The sequence below is a fragment of the Cetorhinus maximus genome, chromosome 22, assembly GCF_964194155.1.
Source record: "Cetorhinus maximus chromosome 22, sCetMax3.hap1.1, whole genome shotgun sequence".
In the NCBI taxonomy this organism is placed as follows: Eukaryota; Metazoa; Chordata; class Chondrichthyes; order Lamniformes; family Cetorhinidae; genus Cetorhinus; species Cetorhinus maximus.
Genome location: NC_135900.1, coordinates 60518182 through 60541762, shown reverse-complemented (window position 1 = coordinate 60541762; position 23581 = coordinate 60518182). Strand labels below are relative to the sequence as shown.

At 40.2% G+C, this 23581-nt stretch overlaps 1 protein-coding gene across 3 annotated transcripts in view; it reads left to right on the top strand.

The window, feature by feature from the left end:
- Positions 1 to 23581, top strand: part of LOC144696735 (zinc finger protein 800-like) — a 126098-nt gene that overhangs the window by 42098 nt on the left and 60419 nt on the right. The window contains exon 4 of one of the 3 annotated variants that reach the window (XM_078568400.1): positions 1799 to 1897. The exons of the other annotated variants lie outside the window; for them this stretch is intronic. The gene's annotated coding sequence lies outside the window, so the exon portion shown is untranslated. The remainder of the gene's footprint in view (positions 1 to 1798; positions 1898 to 23581) is intronic. 3 annotated transcript variants of the gene reach the window in all.

Sequence of the window (23581 nt, the reverse complement as noted above, 5' to 3'; positions counted from 1 at the left end):
AAGAATTCCATATGCCTTCTTAATCATCTATTGACCTGTCTTTTTTTTCATTCGTTCATGGGATGCGGGTGTCACTGCCTAGGCCAGCATTTATTGCCCGTCCCTAATTGCCCTTGTTCAGAGGGCATTTAAGAGTCAACCACATTATCCACATTGCTGTGGGTCTGGAGTCACATGTAGGCCAGATCAGGTAAGGACAGCCGATTTCCTTCCCTAAAGGACATTAGTGAACCAGATGGGTTTTTACGACAATCGGCAATGGTTTCATGGTCATCGGGCTTTTAATTCCAGATTTTTATTGGATTCAAATTTCACCATCTGTTGTGGTGGGATTTGAACCCAGGTCCCCAGAGCATTACCCTGGGTCTCTGGAATAGTAGTCCAGTGACAATACCACTATGCCACCGCCTCCCCCCATCCCTGTTACCTCCAGGGACCTGTGGACATTCACTCCAAGATCCCTCACTTCCTTCGCCCCTCTCAGCATCCTCCCATTTATTGTGTAATCCTTTGCCTTGTTTGACCTCCCCAAATGTATCAATTCACTCTTCTCCGGGTTGAATTCTATTTGCCATTTTTCTGTCCACCTGACCATTGATATCTTCCTGCAGCTATCATCCTCGCTATCAACCACGTGGCCAATTTTTGTGTAATCCGCAAACTCCTTGATCGTGCCCCCTACATTTATGTCCAAATCATTAATATATACCACAAAAAGCAGGGAATCTAGTATTAAGCCCTGCGGAACCCCACTGGAAAAACATCCGTCAACAATTACCTTTTGCTTTCTGCTACTGAGCCTATTTTGTATCCTGCTTGCTACATTCCCCTGGACCCCATGGACTTTTTTTTAACCAGCCTGCCATGTGGGACCTTGTCAAAAGCCTTGCTAATATATCCATGTAAACCACATCAACTGGTACTACCTTCATCAATCTTCCTTGTTACATCCTCAAAAAATTCAGTCAATTTAGTCAGACCCTGAACAAATCCATGCTGATTATCCTTGATTAACCTGTGCCACTTATCTTGTATTAAGAAACACATCTATCATGAGACTTACTTAAATGTAATCATTACCGACCCTACATTTTCAAATTTGTGGGTGCAAATATAAATCCATCACTGCCATTGGTTTACAATGGCTATGCCTATACTCAAGTTACCAATAATTTTGATCAAATCTCCTGAAGTGTCTGATTCACTTATATTGGACACTATTGGCTGAAAGCACCATCTTTTATATTTCTCATTATCAATTACCACAAAAGCTGGAGTTAGTACCACAGTCCCCACCGCTTGCGATTCCATGCTTCACATGGGCAGCTGCTATTTCCTCAGACAGTTGACGCTGAGCATTTCCTATCAACATAGGAGTCGATTACAAAGGCACTGCTTATAATGTTTTGAACACATCAACTATTTTGGGCAGATCAATAAGTATGTACCACTTAAAAGGCTTTGCTGAATTCAGGCAAAGTCGGGCCTTCAAAAAGTTTCAATCATTTGCCACATACCTCGTTGAAATGCAGTTACCATAGTGATAAGATTCAAGATATAATTGTGAACAAATAGGAGAAGCAATCATCAGTGAGATTTCCTGTTTCTAAAATTGGCCACTTTGTTTTTTGGTTGTACTATCTACCAAGTACAATGGGCAAATCACATTGACACTAATGTGTGCCCTATAAGCACCAGGGACTGTTTTGGATAATATTTCAAGACATGCAACAAAATTTTACCTAGTTGGTCAGCTCTTTTTTTAAAAGAGTTAACTCCCTTTATGTTGCCTCTGTAGGAATATTTGGAGCAGTTTTACAGCCAAAACACCATTCAGAACCTTATTACTTGATGATATGCAAAGGACGGCCTCTTACTTCTTCACAACTGGACAAAAGTATGTATGGAGCAGAGATAAATGTTAATTGCTTTCATTAGATAATGAGTATTTGGCAGCATTCAGATGGTGGGGATTGTGGATCAGCAGGAGACTTGGCAAGCTCATTCTGTGTGAAGGTTTCAGAGGCTTGGAATTGCTGAAGATGCATGTAACTTATTCATTTGTGGCAGAACATATTATCCAAAGTCCACAAGTCTACACAGAGCTTGTGCCTTGAAAGCTAGTAAAATGCCATCTTGTATTTTGAGCATTTGATAGGAACTACCAAAATCTGCAGCTCCTTTATTTGTTTTTTTTTGCTAATTTTGATATAAAATTTTCAACTTAATGAATTAACATTATTTACAGATGAGAGCACCTTTTCTACATGTCACTTATTTGTTCTGTAATGTAGCTAATCTAGTAAAATGTATTGATGTCAATGGCTGTCAACCAGTCACCGTACACTCTGATTGATATGTCTCAAAATTATGGTGTGAAGGCATTTGATGAGTCATTAGATATAGTAACTTGTTTCATGTGCATAATATTTAACAAAGACATCCATTTGGATCATATTGTGCATTTGTTGAAATGATGGTGCAATTACAAAATAAGCAAAGGTGGCCATGCTGAACAAAAAGGGGTCAGACATTAGTTTGTTTTGCTTCTTGTTCTGTTACTAAGTGTAACTCTTCTTTTGTGCCTGCTCCCCCATCCCCATTCCAGGAGTGCTGGTTGATACGGAGTAGTTGCCTTGCCTATTCATCTGCTGCTGTTTCCTTTTATCTATATCAGACTGTCGGATGTAATCGTATGATTCCAGAGCATGTTTGTCGGGCCAGTTTCTTAGATTATTACCAGTTTTATGGGCACTCAAGTTCCTTGGAGGTCACAGTAAGCTCCTGTCTACATTGACTCCGGCCGAACAAAAAGGTAGCAACAGTCCTGGGAAATGCCAGTAACCAGACAATAAAAGGTGTTGCTCATTCCAATTGGATACTGGCAAGTGAACGTTTTCCACTCCCTGTCAGTTTAAAGTACTTCTGCTTGGCAAAGGGAACTGACCCGATTTGTTTTGAAATTTGTGATTAGTTCTTTTATCTATTTATTTCTGAGGTGGTGAGAGATTGTGGCAGACCAGAATTTAGAGTGGGCTGAGAATGGCAGGAAAGCCTGAAACACACTAAATACCATTTTAAAGGAGAAGGTAATGCATCCTGCTTCATTGTGCACATGTAGATGGGTTTTTTCTTTTTGCTTGTTGGTTTCTTTCAGAAGAAACACCTAAATCTTAAAGTTTGAAGTCCTCAGCGTGACGACTTTAGTGAACAGCTGAATTAATAGATTTCTTGCAATCCAATTTAGTAGCTTTTCATTGTGTTCCCCACTGATTCAGGGACATTTGAAAGCATGTACAAAAGGACCTAATTATGTGAGTATTATTTAACAGTATTTACACCTGCAGTGGTCCCATATGGCATACACTACAGCCATGGCTGCCATTGTGCAGGTTTTGGTTTTGGCACAGGAAAGGACCGCTTTCAAAAGAGCATCTGTATCCTGTTTAGTGAATATTGTAAATGAAGTAGCAAAACTTTGACTGCATGAACGTCAAGTTTTTTCTTCAGATGCTGAACATCAGTATTAACTGACATCTCAGTGGGAAAGGAAACATTTACCATTACACAAAGATTTAGGGTTTTTCTCTCACTGCACTTGAGTTTAATGCTATTGAAAAGGTACGAACTATTAAACTTCTATTCTTGGAATACCAAGGTTAGTGCATTTTCTTTTTGACAAAACAAAAAACTAGTGATTTCTCAATGGCTGTTGAAAGTAGGGATTCCCCATTGTGACAGCACCAAGTTTATTTTGTATTATTTATTCATGCATAAATGAAAGACAACTGAAGTCCTTGTCTTTCCCTTTCACTTTGGTTACAAGTAATTGCAGTTACAGAGAGCCATGTGTAAATCCACGTTAGAAAGCTGAGTCTGCTAGAGTGATGTGGAGCTAAGAGGATTTTCTTGTGATATGTTTGGTGATAATGCAATGTGTTTTGTTTAGCATATAAAGAATGTTTTTTTTAGTCTTCACTGAGCATGTCCCAGATCATAGAAGTCACATGCTATTGAGAGCACTAACGAAGCTACAATTTGCAACCCTTGCATACTCTCACTTCAACAGACATGACACACAAAATCACTGTAACCCAATGCACAATGTATGGCACAAGTTAGTGAACAGAATGTTTAAATGGCTGCCATCATTGGCCCACTTATGTTGGGTGGTCAAGAAGTGCAGTTAAATTTGGGCACCCATGCTGTACTATTGTTGTTCTTCAATGAGATAGAGGATAGTAGCAGCTATCATTAAGCACATTACTGAAGGTGTGGGTAGCACATTGGCTGATGCTGCCAGTGGATCTCTCTGCTTGTCTGGAAGGAGACAGATGCAAAAAACATTGAAGGAAAAAGTGACTTTGATTGCAAACTGCAATGCAATTATTAATGGTGGATGTTGCCTGTCTGCCTCTGCTTATTCAACTCTAACAATACGGCCTTTCAGTTTTTACCATTTGAACACATCCTGAGTTGATGTTGCTTCAAAACCGATCCTGATTATTACATTTAACTTGGCTTGCTGGCTAATATGTGATTCTTCATTTACTGGCCTTGTTGTTCCCTGAGCTCCTTTTTCAGTTCCCCCATTTTTCAACTCCTGTTCTGTTGAGGTACTGGAAACATTTCAATTACAGATGGCTTACTGGTGAATTACCAAACTGTTGTCAACCTGTTATACTATTGGGAAAAAGGAAGCAAGTTCCACAATTAATTTCAAACTGAAAAATATTTTCATGTCAATGACAACAAATATTAATAACAGAAACTACGCTAATAATATAGCATAAAGCTGGAAAAATAAAAAGGTGGCTTTGGAGCTACTGCTTATGGTGCAGAATGCCCACTCCTTACCTTAACGGGCAGAAAATAAGACTCCAATTTATTTTAATGCATCATAACAGCTAAGTCAATCTATGGCTCTTCTTTGGCAAGACAAACTCGGTGTTATGACCGATGCAGTTGGTAAAGCGGAGTTATTTTTAAAAATCCCAGAGGGAAACTTTAAACAACTGTCATAACCAATAATTTTAAGTGCCATGTTGAGATGCAACTCTAAACTCAGGAATCAGACCACTAGTTCTCGAAGTTTTATATTAAACTAAATGAAACATTTTATTAATTTACACTGGTTAAAATATATACATATAGCTACAAATTACTACTATCATAACTTTTAACAAATTCCCAAACTAATCTCCATTAAGACAACAACAACCCATAGACTTAACCAAAACACGAGGCAAAGCCTTTTCACCTTGCAAATTCAGACTGAGGTTCTTTTCACTGTGGGGTCAGTTGGATGCTTACAGCTGCCTTTTGATCTTACGTTGCCTCTGCTCTGTACACCTGAAAACTACTGAAGTTATACCTACCAGCCCCATTGAATGTTAATTCTCATTGTATCAACAACCTATTTGAATTTTATCTTTTAACAATGAAACCCCATTCATTATACCAATTTTATTAGTAATATAAACATATTGCTTGGTAGCTGTTAGAAAGGTGCCAAGTTTTCACCCCACTTCTCGAATGCTCTATTCAAAAAATACAAATGCACACTATCTCTCTTACATATCAAGACTAGTACATGTCAAAGCACCCAGACTAGCTGGCTTTAATCCAATTTAGACATAAATAACCGCAGACTCAATCTCTATTTTAAAAGAAAAATATTTTCCAAAATATTATATACATTAATAGCTTCATGACAATCAGGTCTGGTCAAAACAGCTTCAATCTGGGTGTATGTATCTTTGAGGACTCTATTGACCTGTTCCACTCCTGATTGACTCAGTGGCCTGAGCGACTGTAAAATATCCTTTGTCTGCTCCTGTAATTTTCTGGGCCTTTATTATCAGCAAAGAATAACCAGGAAATCATTTTTTGCTCAGTGGAGAAGTGATTGGAAAGGAAAATGAACTTCTACAAAACTGCACTGGACAGTGAAGATGGTTTATTGTGTACTGCAATTTCTAAATGAGGGTATGGCACCAGTTAAAAGTATTAATATCTAAGAACATCTCCACCCATAAGGAATATTCAGTGCAGTTTTGCAGAATTCTATCTGAGCATTAGCAGGAGTATTCACAGTTTCATTAATGATTTATTAATTTTGCACAAACTGTGTTAATGCCCATGATTCATGGAAAGCAAGAACAGGGAACAGTGATCCATTGCACTCTTGCAAATTTGAGACAAAAAAAATCAGTGAATCGTTAACAAAATCGCACAGTGGAAGTAAGGTTGGCAAAGATCATTTTGGGAGTTGCGACATGCTACTTGTTCTACTTTCCAACAGCAATCACGCTGTAAGATTATTTTGCCCATTGTGTAGATAAAAGGGCAAGCATCATGGCCATGACACCCACCAGCTACAATCCCCATCTTTTGAAGTGGATGAGCTACTTTTCTGACATTCCACAGAAACAATGGATCCAAATAAAAAGTGGGAATTAAAAAAAAGAATAACTGTATGGGTAGATTGAGTAACTTATGTGAACCAAGGGCAGCCAGCCCTTCGATATGTTACTGTTGGTAATATAAGGTGCATTCAATACCCATGTGTGAAGATAGTTAACCAAAGCAATGATCTTTTAGGTATCTACAGGTTATGATAAATCATGTAAAAATAATTTTATATTGTATTGTGCATTGAAAAAAAAAACATATATCAATTGAATGGTGATTTGGGAGGCCTACTATGGACATCACTTGTTTTATGGCTCTGGACAGTAGCAAAAATCAATGTATTGTAGTAGTATCTGTAGGGGTTTATGAAAATAGGAGAAACATCAAATGAACAACAAATCAATCCAATTCATATGGTTTTGCTATAGTATACAGTAGCTTTACAGTGCAGAAGGAGGCCAGTTGACCCAACGAGTCTGCATTGGCTCTCTGAAAGAGCACTCTGCCTAGTCCCACTCCCCTGTCTTATCCCTGTAACCTTGCACCTCTTCTCTTTTTTCAGGTAGCAATTCCCTTTTGAATACCTCGATCGAACCTGCCTCCACCTTTTTCAGGAAGTTTGTTCCAGACTCCAACCACCCTCTGGGTGAAAAGAATTTTCCTCACATCACATTTACTCCTTTTGCCAATTATTTTGAATCTGTGCCCTCTAGTTATCGATGTTCTCGAGTGGGAACAGTTTCTCGCTGACCATACCCCTCAGGATCTTGAATACCACTATCAAGTCTCCTTTCAGTCTTTTCTCCAAGGAAAACAGTCCCAACCTCTCCAATCTATCCTCATAGCTACATTCTTCATCCTGGGAATCATTCTTGTGAATCTCTTCTGTACTCTCTCCAATGCCTTCACATCCTTCAAGTATGGTGCCCAGAACTGGATGCAGTACTCCAGATGAGGCCTAACTAGTATCTTATACAAGTTCAACAAGACCTCGTTACCCTTGTACTCAAGACCATAAAATGCAGGAGCAGAAGTAGGCCTTTTGACCCATCAAGTCTGCTCCACCATTCAATGAGATCATGACTGATCTGATAGTCCTCAATTTCACTTTCCTGCCTTTTTCCCCATAACTCTTGATTCTCTTACTGATTAAAAATCTGCCTATCTCAGCCTTGAATATAATTAATGACCCAGCCTCTACAGCCCTCTGTGGTAAAGAAATTCCTCCTCATCTCTCTCTCAAATTGGCGACCCCTTATCCTGAGATTATGCCCTCTGGCCCTATACACTCCCACAAGGAAATCAACCTCTCAGCATCTACCCTGTCAAGCCCCCTAAGAATCTTATATGTTTCAATAAGGTCGCCATGCATTATTCTAAACTCCAATGAGTACAGGCCCAAACTATTCAAACTCTCCTCATAAGAAAACTCCTCCATTCCCAGGATCAACCTAATGAACCTTCTCTGGACTGCTCTAATGCCCCTATTAATAAAGCCTAAGATATATGCTTTATTAACTGCTTTCTCAACATTCCCTGCCATCGTTGATGACCTATGTACATATACACCGAAGCCCCTCTGTCCCTGCACCTCCTTTAGAGGCTTTCCCTTTACTTTACACTGTCTCACCATATCTTTCCTGCCAAAATGAATCACCTCCCACTTCTCTGCATTGAACTTCATCTGCCACTTGTCTGCCCAAACCACCAACATGTCTATGTCCTTTGAAGTTTCCAATCTTGTGCCATCTGCAAATTTTGAAACCATGCCCTGCACACCACAGTCTAGGTAATTTAATATATATCAGGAAGAGCAAGGGTCCTGACACTGAATCCTGAGGAACTCCACTACAAACCTTGCTCCAATCTGAAAAACAACCATTTATCGCTACTCTCTCTTTCCTGTCACTCAGCCAATTTCTTATCCAAGTGCCTACTTTCCCTTTTATTCCATGACCTAGAACTTTGCTCACAAGTCTGTCATGTGGCACTGTAATAAATGCCTTTTGAAAATCCATATACACCACATCAGCAACATTTCCTTTATCAATTTTCTCTGTTACCTCCTCAAAAAACTTCAACAGCATGATTTTCCCTTGATGAATCCATGTTGGCTTTCCTTAATTATCCTGCATTTGTCTAAGTGATTATTGATTTTATCGATACTACATACTACTATCCCGTTCCAGAAGTTTCCCTGTCACTGGGGTCAAACTTACTGGCCTGTAGTTGCTAGCTTTATCCTTGCACCCCCTTTTGGGTGTAACATTCATAGCTCTCCAGTTCCCTGGCACCTCCCCTGTGTCTAAGGAAAACTGGAAGATTATCACTAGTGCCTCTGCAATTTCCACTCACTTCCCTCAGTATCCTTGGATGCATCTCATCCGGTCCTGGTACCTTATCTATTTTAAGTAAAGGTAGCCTTTCTAGCATGTTCTTCCAGTGTAGCAGTTACCTCCTCACTCACCTCGGCCTGGGTAGCAGATTCTTCCTTTGTAAAGACAGATGCAAAGTACTCATTCAGCACCTCCGCCATTTTTCCAGCCTTTTTTGCTCCAAATCGGCCCTACTTTTTCTTTTACCATCCTTTTATTATTTACACGCTTATAGAAGACCTTGAGATTCCTTTTTATGTTTGCTGCCAGCTTCTTTTCATGCTCTCTCCTTGCTTTTCTTATTAGTTTCTTCACTCCCCCCACCCCCGCGGTCCTTCTATATTCAGCCTGATTCTCCGTTATACTTTCTACATGGCACCTGTCATATGCGCATTTCTTCCTTTTCATCTTTACCCCTATCTCTCATTATCCAGGGTGCTCTCAATTTATTTATCCTACCTTTCCCTTTCAAGGGAATATACCTTGACATTGCCTACAATACTATCTCTTCGAAAGTGGCCCATTGTTCAGTCTCTGTCTTTTCTACCAACATTTGATTCCAACCCACTTGGATGCATTCTCATCCCATCAAAGTTGGCTTTCCCTGAATTAATAATCCCTGCACTGGATTGTTCTGTCCTTTTCCATAATTAACCTAAATCTTATACAATAGTCACTGTCCCCAAGAGGCTCTCCCACTGATATTTGATCCACTTGGGCCAGCTCATCCCCTAGAACCAGGTCAAAAAGTGCATGTTGTCTCATTGGACTGGAAACATACTGCTATAGAGAATTATCTTGAATGCATTCTAAGAACTCTTGTCCCGTTATACTATTCCTATCCCAGTCTATGTTTGGATAATTGAAGTCCCCCATTTTGATTACTCTAACTCTTGCACCTTTCCGTAATTTCTTTGCAGATTTGTTTCTCTACATCCCTTCCACGAGTTGGTGGTCTATAAACTATACCAATCAATGTTATTGCACCTTTTCTATTCCTTACCTCTAGCCAGTGAGATTCTGTACCCCACTGGAACACCCTCTCTCTCTCCAGTACTGTAATGCCATCCTTAACCAATATTGCCACTCACCACACTCCCTCCCTTGCACTTTCTTCCTTTCCTCTCTCTCCTAAACAGCTTGTACCCAGGAATATTTAACTCCCAGCCCTGCCCTTCTTTGTGCCAGGTCTCTGTCATATATTCAGAACAAATATTTTCACGGCCTAGTTCTCTATCTAACCATAGGAAATTAATGCAGAATTCATACTGGTGGTACTCTGGTTCTGAGTGTGATGTGGTTTGCTTCTTTGCCCACAACTTCTAGTTGAAGTGATGTGCACCTGCTGATAATGCTGACTCCAATAGCATACAACTGCTTTTATGTTTCCTCCTTCAGTAGTTCAAACGAGTGACAAATAGTACAAAAGCACATTGCCCACAGTCGACCTTTGTCATGCACTACCAGATAATGACAGTTAATTAGAAAGCTCTGTTTTCTTTTAAAGTATGAAAGTATCTTTTTTTTTTGTCATGAGTCAATACTGGGTGCAGGGTTGCAGTTTAATAGTGTAAAGGCAAGAACCTCCTAGTGGAATCTACTCTTACAAAAGCCAGTTATGTTTTTATATTAAGTTTCAAAGTCTGATGCCTCAGGCTTGCAATGTTATGACAATTTTGCCACCCGGGCAACTGATGATATTTTTGCAGAGCTTTGGTTTGCTAATTGATTAAAGCTTTATCAATGGAAACTGAATTCGAATTGACCTTTTTGCGGCACTAGTGCTAAAAGGTACAGTCATTAATCTACAGCTTTTTATGCGTTGTAACAAATTTCCTCAGCTGTTGCTCACAATTTAGTTTTGAAGATATGGCAGGAGTTGGCGAAAGGTAATGAAATATGTGGGTAGCTGCACAACTGTTCGATGATTTCATTCCATATTTAAGCCAAACTTTAAAAGTAGATAGTGGTACTTTGTAGTGGGGTAGGAAATTTCAACCAATGTGAAAAGGCTTTCAAACTTTTTTAATGGTTTATAGACACATAAAGCAACTTATTCAAGATTTTATGTTTATTCCATTCGTCAATAAATTCAGTATTTTATGCACATTGTAAGAAGTAGTTCAATTTTTTGCTAATTTTAGTGAAATAATAAATGATTCAGTGGTAGAATTTTTGCCCATGTTTAGCATTTCACTGAAGATTCCTCTTCCAAAAATGGATTACTGGACTTCAGCAGAAAAGTTGGGAAAAGAAAGCCTACTTGCACTTGTTGAGACCTAGTTAAAGACCAGTCATGAGAAACTCTTGCACAAGTGAGAACTTCCCGTGTTAAATCTTTAACGAGGTGAATATTTTGCTCCTGGTTAGGTTTGGAGTTCATCCGCCAAATGAATGAGCAAAAAGCTTTTGCCTTAACAAAATGGCAGCTATTGAGAGACATAGAGAAAGGAAGGCAGAGGAAGTGAAAGGGAGACTTGATGACAGAGTGATAGCAAAAGAGTTGTACTCTCCAACATTTCATCAGTAGGTGCAAGTTAACAAAGAGAGTTATGTCTTAACATTTTTGCAAAATAGATCTATCAACATCAGACTCATCTCTGGAATTTGAACAAGTAATTTCAGCCCAGATGTACTACAGATCTACAGAGAATAACTTGGATTTATATAGTGCACTTTCGGGACATCCCAAAGTTTCACAGCCACTGAAATGTTCTTGTAATGTAGTCATTGCTGTAATGTAGGAAACAGGGCAACCAGTTTTCACAGAGCAAGGCCCCACAAATAGTAATGAGATAAATGACCAGTTATTTTGTTTTGGTGTTGCTGGTTGAATAAGTATTTGACCAAGATACCATGAGAGCTGCTTTACTTCAAATAGTGCTTTTGGACTGTCAGCTTGAGCAGAAAAATAGGGTCTTGGTTTAACTTCTTGTCAGAAAGAGGGTGCCTGTGACAATGTAGCTTTCCTTTGGTACTGCACTTTACTGCCAGCCAAAGTTATGTGCTCAACTATTGAAGAGGAGCTTGAGCCTGTGACATTCTTACTTTGAGAAGAGAGAGTCCTGGCATTGAGCTGGTAGTATTGTATGTTGTCAAATCTGCCTTTAATTTTAATTTCAAGGGATCTCCGTGAAACAACATTACAGATCTTCCATTTTACAAAGGTGGCTAGACGTGTCAGACTCTTATGTAAGTCAGCAGGCTTTTGAAGTTTGTGCAGTGCACTTTTGATGCAGTGGCTTCAGTGGCTGTAAAATTGCTTTGTTCTTGATGGTTTGGTTAGGTTAGAAGAGTTGATGAGCTTTAGTAGCTGATGCACTTACCTGATTTCACACAAAGATCTGACAATCATGTACCATATTACAAATTCTTAACACATCTGCTTTCAGAGTTTCATTTTACTTCAGTCACTTGCCCTCTGCTTAACTAGTTTCCATAGATCATAGGTTTATATCTTTTGAGCCTTTCATTTTGCAAATACAGAATTTCCATAACTTGCTGTACTGTGGAGGTTTACAGTTGGGCTTTTACCCTGTTTGACCAGCAGCTTGTACACTTGTATTTTTAATGTGTGCTATGAAGCTTTAGCATTTTATTGAGGTATACAGTTAATGCGCACTTGCAGATACATTTCTTAAAAGTATAAGTTGGGTAATATATACTAAATTATTACATTTTATCATTTAATAAATTAAATGAATTCTAAGTCAGCAACATTTTTGAAGTATTGTCTTGATGCGATCCTGTTTAATTCATTTTTAAATTGTGATATTACACCAGTTTTTATGATTGGCTTCAGCAATTGCTGTGTTTTTGCATGGGACCATGTTGTGACCTGTTCGGCATATGAATATTTATAATAACCCACGCTTGAGAAAATACTGCTTGGAAGTGATTTGCTTATACTGATTATGGCTGGGGGATGTAAATCTAACATGCAATGAAGTGGTATTATATTTCAGATTTTACTGCATTGCCAAAGTGTTTTGTGTCTTGTAACCGTGCATAGTAAAAGTTGGTTTTAGGTTGAAAAAAAGTTCCTGCAATCTAATATACATTAAGTCAGAATTTTCTAGAGTGGGGTGTCTCATGGAATCCTCCATTTGTTAGATATTTTCCCTCACCCCTCATCTCAATTGAGTGCAATAGGTTATCTGGGACCTCACTGAATGATGAGACCAACAGTCCAACTTCTTACTTAACAATTGAGAAAGAAGCAAGACAATGGAGATTCAAGTCAGGTACAAAAATAAGAAAAGGGAAAGAGAGGCTGGGTTCAAAGGTATAGGAAGAAACAAACAGACAATGGAAAAATAAATTTAAGAATGTTAAGTTTTAAGAATCTCGAACAACAATTTACTATATGTAACGATGAGACACCACATCCAACATCCATTAAAAGTATAAACTGGATAATATATGCACATTTACTAAATTGTTCCCTTTCTGGGCTGAAGTGGTTGGTTGACATTGCAGGAACATATAAATGAAAGAGCAAAAAGAAAGACTAGCATTTGTATTTCACCTTTCATGATCACCAGATGTCTGAGTTACAGTCATTGAAGTACTTTGAAGTGTATCCCCTGTTTAGGATAATGGGCAGTCAAATTATGCACAGAAAACTCCCACAAACAGCAATGCAAAAAGGACTAGATAACCTGTTTTTGTGATGTTGGTTATGGGAAAATATTGGCCAGGGCACTGGGGATAACTCCTGCTTGTCTTTGAAATAATGCCATGGGATCTATTGCCCACCTAAGAGGGTAGACAGGACCTTGGTTTAAGTTCTCATCTGAAAATCGGCACCTCTGACAGTGCAGCATTTCCTCAGCACGGCATTAGAGTGTCAGCCTTGATTTTTGACCTCAAGTCCTGGAGCGACACTTGAACTCCAGAACTTTGTGACTCAGAGGGGAGAGCATTCCCAACTGAACCATGGCTGATGCATCTCATTAAAAAGATACTTATGCTATTATATTCCAGCCCTAATCGGCAATTAAAGTGTAAATGCCACAGTTTCGTTGAACTTATAGGGAGGTTGAGGGCAAACTGTTTCATAAGGTTAATGGAGTGATGCAAATTGTCCCGCAAATTGTGACAATTCACTAATTATGGGATATTTTCCTCGCTGCAAGTTGCTGGATGATTTGTACGTTAATAATGGCGAGTGCCATTAAACTCTTCATTAATTTGGCAACAAAGTTTGGACTGTTATACAGTCAGAGTCCTTAAACTTTCCATTGTGTATTTTTATGAATTATACTAATCAAAATAAATTTCATCCAAGGACCGTTTGCTATATCTTGCTGGATCCAATCCTTTTTCAAAGTACATCAGAATATGAATCATTTTTTGCAGAAGCATTCACAGCAAATTTGTGCACGGTTAAACACCTCACCTACTTATTAACGGTAATTATTTTAAAATTTACATTTACCAAGTTGGCATGTTTATGGAGTGTGATACTGTAGATTGGTGCTTTGGAGACCTGACATTACAGTTTTTAGCCCAACAGAATTCAAAAGTTGTATTTTCCTTTCTGGGCGACATGATATTTGCACCAAAAGAATACAGTGTCATTGCTAATACCATTTCCACAAGTACACTTGCGTATTATGGCACAGTGCAGGCAGTGAAGACTTTCACCAGTAGACATTTGCCAAAGTCTTTTGCGCTATTTTTGACAAATGCCACATTAGACATTAGGGTTTTGAGCTGATCCTTTTTTCTTTTTTTGTAGCGTAACTGCAAGGACAATTTAAAAGACATTTTAGTTAAATGGTCAAATTGTTTTAATTTTTTTCTGTCATGTTTCTGCTACACTTAACTGTGGCGAGGAGAGACCTTTTATATTCCCGGTGCTCTAATGATTATGTTAACAGTTAACTCCTTGTAGTAGCAGTATTTTGAGCTATTATGTTGTAGGATTGAGTTGAGTTTGAAAAACGGAAATGTAATTTACTGCCACACCTTGGTAAAGCTTGTTGCTTATAGCGTCGGAGGTTAGCGGAAAGGACGTGAAGAAAATGAAGTTATTTTCATGTCAGGTGCGTGGGTCTCATGGATCAGAGTTGGTATCAATAATGATCAACTGATTGTTTAACCGTGGAGAAAAAAGAAAATCTGAACAGTCCAATCATGAAATGAATAAAATTAAATGCTGGGTATTCTTTTCTTTCCCCTCTTAAATTGGCTTGTTTTTTCTCCCCCTCTTTGTTTGCAGCTTTATGAATAAGGTAACCAAGTCCCGTCCCCCCCACCCCCCACCCCCAGCAAAATGCAACCAGAACTTATTTTTTTCTAGGGTGCGGCACTTCACAAAAGCCAGTGTCACCAGTGTTCTCTGCCGTCTTTATTTGCATCTCTTGTGTTCTTGTCAATATTAATGGGCAACTGGAACATGATTGAATAATACTGAAACATTTGGCGGGCAGTTTGCATTGTTGTTGCAGTTCAAGTAACAAATGCGGACAATAAATTATAATACTGGAGAAAAGCGCAGAAAAATCCATCAGTATTCCACCTGTTTCCTGCTGCAGATACAGAGAATAAGTTTGCTTATTCAGTAGAATCCAAATCTAAGGACTGAATTAAGCTCTATTTATTCTGCAGCTGTATATGTGATTTTGTTGAGGCTCTACAGCTGCGTCACGCTATAGCTAAAGGTAGAGATGTACTTCAGTGTTAAGTGATTACCCTTCTGTCTAGCCTTTTAATGTTATTATTTCACTCACTAAGCTTTATGCTTGTCTGATGATCTGATTTGTCGAACCTGGATGACCATCATTTTCTTAGCATAGATGCAAGGGTCCCTTGTGTCCCTGCAAGAGGAATCTTCAAGGGATATCCTGCAAAGTGCACTTGAGTACAGTACAATTGCATTGGAGGGACCCATTTGGCAGCTAGCCAAATTATCACTCAAATTAGAGTCCCAACATTCGACTGGAGCCTTCCTCATGACTTGCTCGCATTTTAAACAGATGAACAACAACTGCCAGTTTGGGGCTGAAAAAGAATGGGGGAAAATTAAAACACAGTACTGAAAGGAATGCCCTGAGACATTTTCTTATATAGACAGCATTATATAAATGCAAGTTGTTGTTGTTAAGGAACCACCACTCAGCAATGAAGGATGTGCATTGTGCTCCTTTGTCACTGGGTTTAGTTTGACTACAGGTTCAGCTGACAGTATAACTTGAGTCCATGGGTTATATGTTACATTGTCAGGATGTTGATCTGAAATATGTATCTAAAGTAATTCTGAGAGTGCATTTAAACTACAGTTGTAAGACTACAAACAGTGGCTATGCTGCGATAAAACAGCGATAAAGTGAATGTATTTCAGTGCTCAGCATGGGAGCTAATCTGGTGTAATTAGAAGTAATTATGTCACAGGAAGCTAAAGGGTTAATATCACTGACAGAAACCTGACTGCAAACTGGGCACGAGTGGAAAATAAACACTGCATTTTAGGAAGGACAAAATAGGTAAAGTAAGAGGAAGACTGACAATAGAGGACTAATGTACTCAAATAGAGATTTAGACAGAGTCAATATGGTTAGAAGCCAGAGATTTTTTAAAAAGTGATTGTTACATGAGTGGGATTGAACTGCAGATCCCCTGATAGTGGGAAGGAGGTGGAAGAGGGCATCTTTAAACAGATTAGGGGGATAAATAGCAATGACAATTACTTTTGTCGATTTTAATTGTCCATCTGTTGACTGGGACTAGTAGGGTTTAAGTGGGATGGAATTCTTAAATTGTGCCAAGCAGTAGGTTCACATGCTTATGTGAAGAGGGTATTGCTAGATTTAGTTATGAATAGCCAGGTGTATCTGGTAGATTAATTAAATGTGGGTGAGCACCTTGGGTGCAGTGAACATAATGTGTTTTCAGGCCCAGATGAAACAGGGGAAAGATTGATACAAAAACATTGGAAGTGGATTGAAATGGAGCAGATTTTCAAAAGAAGAGTGAGATGGTTAAGGTGAGGTGGATAGAGAAATTGGCACACAAGATTGTAGGTCAATAAAAGAATATTTAAAAAAAAAAAAACATTTTGAACGGTGCATACTTATTCTGCATTCTCATGAAAGAAGGCAGTTTCAGGAATACCATGGAGAGAACATGTTAAATTAAGGAAAGTCATTAAGAGAGTGAAAAGCACTGTGAAGAGAGACTCTTAGAAAAAATGTCTAGAAGAACCATGAAATATTCTACAAATATACAAACAAAAATGAAATTAAGCATGAGGTGGGACACCTGAGAGGACAGGAGAGTGTGATGGTAGAAGATATGTGGAAGTAGGCAGAGATGTTTAAGTACTTTGCATCAGTGTTTGCAAGAATAAAGTTTGCTGGGAGTAGGTAAATTGTGAATTAGTTCAAAGTAAGATAAGATATAACAATAAATAAAAGGACTGTTTTAGAGAAATTACTGCGAAATCGCGATGAGTCAAATTCAGATGATATGGAATTCCAGTTATGTTGAGGTCATCAACCATTCTCACCAGCAGAATAGCAAATGATACCCATAATGAGTTGAAATTCCGCACTGGTAACTCTGGATTAGCTGAACTTGTCTAAGCTTGTCATATGACTCTGTCGATCAATCAGAGTGGAGTTAGACCACACAAGCACAAAATCGTGGACCGCTGGGCAAGTTATCATTTGATATCGAGATCTTCCTGTGAAGTGATGTGCAAAAACCTGAGAGTACGGCTAAACCTGTGAGAAAGTTAAAAGTGTTGTCGATCGGAGAGAAGGTGAAGTTGATACAAGTGGAAAACCATGATGCAAAGATGAAAGTGGACATTGTAAAGGAGTGAGAGATTCCACCATTATGGAACACAAGGTGAACATCTTGGAACAATTTGACAAACAGGCATCCTCTCCAGCAAGGAAGAGGATGAGAATGGCTGCATATCCCGACATTGAAGCAGCTCTGCTAATGTGCTTTAAGGCAGCTGGAGCAGAGAACGTGCCCATCTCCGATCCAATCCTGCAGGAAAGGGAAGCCACCCTGGCAGAGAAGCTGGAGTTCACCAGTGACGGATGGCTGGACCGACTCAAGACAAGACATGGCATCGTCTTCCCCGGGTTAAGCCGTACGAGTGCAGCGGTTACGACAGCAATGACAGATGATTGGCTCCAAAATGGCCTCGCCCACGTCTTGAATGAATATGCAGCAAGAGACTTTTTTAACACGGATGAAACGACTGTTTTATCATCTCTTGCCATCTCTTTGTTGTCTAAAGGCAAAATGTGTAATGGTGGAAAGTGGAGCAAGGAACATGTCACTGCTATGGTCTGCACCAACATTAATGCATTGAAAAGCTGCTGCTTCTTGATTTGGGAAAATCCAAGAAGCCACAGCGCTTTGCGAATGTCAAGACACTACCCCAAGCAGTGTGGAGCTAACAAAACTGCCCGGAAGACCTCCAGCATTTTTGAGGTTTGGATCAGGAAAGTGGACTAAATGTCTCTATGAAAGAAAAGGAAGATTGTCATCATTACAGACAACTGGCCCATGCACCCAGACATCACTAGCCTGAAGTGTGTGAAACTGTTGTTCTTGTTTCCAGACACTACAGTCAAGCTCCAGCCAATGGATCGGGGGGTGATTCGGAACCTGAAACCTAACTACTGACAGCAGCTGATCTCTCAAGTTTTCAAGGCCATCGATAAGAAGCAGGAGTTCAATCCAACTGTGCTAGAGGCCTTGTTCATGATGAAAGATATTTATGGTGGCAGATGTGATGGAAGCCACAGTTGTCCACTACTTCCACCATGGCGGGTTCAAACAGGTTACAACTGCACAAGACATTGAGAACGAGGAAAAGCAGGGCGAGGCCAACCAACCCAATGATGCAGCACTTTTCTCACACTCATTGTAAAGTGTGACCAAATCGAATGAAGCCTCTAACACATTTGCTGCTTTACTGTGTTTTCATTTGGCATTTGAACATGTTCGTTTTTGACATAGATTGTGTTGTAGGCATATCGGGTTACATAGAGACACATTCTTGCACAGTGGCTGCAATGTGTACCGTTTGCAAGGTGCACCACAGTAACTCACCAGGTTGTCTTCAACAGCAGCTTCCAAACCTGCGACTGCGACCACATAGAAGGACAAGGGTAGCATGGGCGCAACACCACCTCCGAGCCACACACCATCCTAACTTTGATTAGTGTTAACATTTTGAGTCCGTATGACCCTTCTTCAGAGCTGAAGAGAAGTGGAAATGTGATGAAATTTATACTGTATAAGGGGGGCAGGGCAGGTGGAGCTGGATAGAAAGCCAGCAATAGGACAAAAGAGGGATTGACAAAGATGTCATGAACTAATGGACAAAGGGAGTGTTAATTTTCGTGGTTAGTGCTAAAAAAAAAATGCTGATAGTGGCATAAAGGTAAGAAAGCAGAATGTGATAATAGTAGAACAAGGATAGCATTGTGTGAAAGAACAACATGGAACAAGTAATAGATGGCCCGGTAGGGAATGGGGTGGGGGGAGGGGAAAGGGGTGGTGGGGAAAAAAAAGGATAGAAAATAAGATAGAAGGGGGGATGAAAAGGGGGATAAAACCACGGATAAATAAATAAAAATAAGTGGATAAAAAATAAAAATGAATATAGAAAAAAGGGGATTTTAAAAAAAGGGGGGAAGAGGATGGAGAGGAGAGTTCATGGTCTGAAGTTATTGAACTCAATGTTAAGACCAGAAGGCTGTAAGCAACTATTTTGAAGATGAGTTACTGTTCCTCCAGTTTGCGTTGGGCTTCACTGGAACATTACAGCAGGCCAAGAACGGACATGTGGGAATGAGAGCAGGATGGTGTGCTGAAATGCGAAGCGACCAGAAGGTCTGGGTCATGCTTGCGGACAGACCAGAGGTGTTCCGCAAAGTGGTCACCCAGCCTGTGTTTGGACTCCCCGATGTAGAGGAGATCACATTGGGAGCAGCGAATACAGTAGACCAAATTGAAGGAAGTGCAAGTGAAGCGCTGCTTCACCTGAAAGGAGTGTTTGGGCCCTTGGATGGTGAGAAGGGAGGACGCAAAGGGGCAGATGTTGCACCTTCTGCGGTTGCATGGGAAGGTGCCATGGAAGGGGGATGAAGTGTTGGGGGTGATGAAGGGATGGACCAAGGTGTCCTAGGGGGAACAGTCCCGACGGAATGCTGATGGGGGGGGGGGGGGAGGGGTGAAGGGAAGATGTGTTTGGTGGTGGCATAATGCTGGAGTTGACAGAAATGGTGGAGGATGATCGTTTGAATGTGGAGGCTGGTGAGGTGAAAAGTGAGGACAAGGGGGACGCTATTATGGTTCTGGGAGGGAGGGAGGGGAAGATGTGAGGGCAGAGGCCTTATTGATCTTATTGAATGGTGGAGCAGGCTTAAGGGGCCAATGGCCCTACTCCTAATTCGTATGTTCATATTGTAGCTGTGACAACCCTTCAATATTACTTCATTATCTGTAAAGCACTTTGAGACATCCTGAGGCTGTGAAAGGTGCTATATAAATACCAATTCTTTCTTGCTTAACATCAGTTTCTTTAATTTAACATTTATTTGCCTGAGCAGCCTCTTGAGAGTAAATCTATTTAAAGTACTACCTTTCTTCTCAAAGAGTTGGCAAAGACCTGATCTCTGGCTTTTGTCCAGTAATTTTTGGGAACTGGTCATTAAGTGGTGCCTAAGAACTGCCTGTTGCTTTCTGTTCCACTTCTTCCTTACAGTAAGGAATGCCCCAATGTTTGCTTGAGGCTGGAAGAGAGCGCGGGGTTGGGGTAGTGAGGGTGGGTGATGGAGTTTTGGGTGGGAGCCTGGCAGGGTAAACCCTCTATATGTTTCTTCAGATGCCTTTGTTTATAAAACGCCTTTCATGACTGCTGGATGTCTCAAAGTGCTTTACAGCATATGAAGAACTTTTGAATTGTAGTCACTAGTGTAATGTAGGACACATGGCAGCCAATTTATGCACAGCAAATACCCACATACGGCAATGCTATAATGACAAGATACTCGTTTATTTTTTGTAATGTTGTTTGAAGGATAAAAATTGACTAGGACACCCAGAGAAAACTTCCCTGCTCATCTTTGAAATTGTGCCATGCAATCTTTTGCATTCACCTGAGAGGGCAGACGGGCCCTCGATTTAGCAAATCATCTGAAAGACAGCACCTTGGATAGTGCAGCACTACCTCAATATGGCATTGGAATGTCAGCCCTTATTTTTGTGCTCAAGTCCTGGAGTGGGACCTGAATCCAGGAACCTTGTGACTCAAGAGATGAAAGTGCTGCCAATTGAGCCATGAGCTGACACACAGCTGATGATGGTCAAGACAAAATAAATGATAAAGCTAGGACAACATTCTCATCCTGACCTTCACTACAAGGAGTAAAAGAAACTTTTTTGAATACTCCCAAAAAGTATTAAACAGAATGAATTATTTGGAATGTGCCCTGTGTACTATACACTGCTCTTGCAATTTAACAGTGCGGAAGCTGTATGATGGAAACTGTTCCTTTCTGAGCCATTGGCTTGAATATACTTCAACTATTAACTTGTAAAATGAAGTGAACAACTGTCTTGCGGCTGATGGACTGAAATCCTCTTCCATAAGATGTATTTCTGTATTTTCAGCACCTCAAGTTTTGTCACTTGGGGTTTTTGCACTCCAACCTCACTTTAGGGAAGCGATTGACATATTCAAAACCTTAATTTCTATGGACTTGTGTATTCTCAAGAGGGCAACATTTCCAATTTTAATTTGGGAAATGCTGAGGAGAGGGAGAATTACTATATATATATATATATATATATATATATATATATATATATATATATATATAAAAAATAAAAATTTAACTTACTGTTTGGTGGGAAGAGGGCATCTAGTACGCGAGTCACCACATGCTTGCCTCTACAGCTCATTGAGGAGTGCACACACCTCTCTTGCAAGTTCTATTCTGCTGTCTATCTTGAATTTTCCAGTGCTGCTCACCTTCAGCTCTCGGTTTTCTGTCCTCTATCTGGCTGGTCTCCGCTCCCAGTCTGCACACATTGGTAGAAACATCTAAAATTAGTCTTAAATGTCAAGGCAGTATAATTGTCCATTCTTCGTGGATGTTCTAGGGACATTGCGTCAACCATAGAGTGTGGGACTGAAGTCATATATAGCCCAGATCAGGTAAGGATAGCAGGCTTCCTTCCTTGAAATTATTTTGTCACACCTGTTGGATTTTTATGACTGTTCGGCAACTTTCATGATCCTCCTTGTGCCTGGCCACATGCTATTTGCTTTGATAGGTTTGAACTCTTGTCCTCTGGATTATGAGTCTAACTTGTGTTCCACCAGAGCCACTCAGCTCCTGACCTCATTACAGCCTTGGTTCAAGCATGGACAAAAGAGCTGAACTCCCGAGGTCAGGTGTGAGTGACTGCCCTTGACATCAAGGCAGCATTTGACCAAGTGTGGCATCAAGGAGCCCTAGCAAAACTGGAGTCAATGGGAATCGGGGGGAAAACTCTCCGCTGTTTGGAGTCATACCTAGCACAAAGAAAGATGGTTATGGTTGTTGGAGGTCAGTCATCTCAGCTCCAGGACATCACCGCAGGAGTTCCTCAGGGTAGTGTCCTTGGCCCAACCATCTTCAGCTGCTTCATCAATGACCTTCCTTCCATCATAAGATCAGAAGTGGGAATGTTCGCTGATGATTGCACAATGTTCACCATTTGTGACTCTTCAGATACCGAAGCAGTCCGTGTCCAAATGCAGCAAGACCTGGACAATATCCAGGCTTGGGCTAACAAGTGGCAAGTAACATTCACACCACACAAATGTCAAGCAATGACCATCTCCAACAAGAGAGAATCCAACCATTGCTCCTTGATGTTCAATGGCATTACCATCACTGAATTCCCCCACTATCAATGTCCTGGGGGTTACCATTGACCAGAAACTGAATTGGACTAGCCATATAAATAATGTGGCTACAAGAGCAGGTCAGACTAGGAATCATGTGACGAATAACTCACCTCCTGACTCTCCAAAGCCTGTCCACCATCTACAAGGCACAAGTCAGGAATGTGATGGAATACTCCCCACTTGCCTGGATGAGTGCAACTTCTACAACACTGAAGAAGCTGGATACCATCCGGGACAAAGCAGCCTGCTTGATTGGCATCACATCCACTAACATTCACTCCCTCCGCCACTGATGCACAGTAGCAGCAGTGTGTACCATCTACAAGATGCACTGCAAAGTTTCACCAAGGCTCCTTAGACAGCACCTTCCAAACCCATGACCACTACCACCTAGAAGGACTATGGCAGCAGATAGATGGGAACACCATCACCTGGAAGCTCCCCTCACCATCCTGGCTTGGAAATATATTGCCGTTCCTTCACTTGTCGCTGGGTCAAAATCCTGGAACTCCCTTCCTAAAAGCACTGTGGGTGTACATACACCACATGGACTGCAGCGGTTCAAGAAAGCAGCTCACCACCACCTTCTCAAGAGCAACTAGGGATGGGCAATAAATGCTGGCCTAGCCAGTGAAGCCCACATCCCGTGAATGAATTTTTAAAAAAGTACTGGATCCTTTTAAGCTACTGCATTCATGAGAGTTTATAAACCTTAAAATTTCTGACATGATTTTTTCTATCATGTTGCCTACCTTTATATCTTAAATTGTCTTTTTTTCCCCAATTGCAATTTCTAATGCTTTATTCTTGAGAGACATCAATTGTGTAAGACAACCAACCTGGTTAAAAACCATGAAGT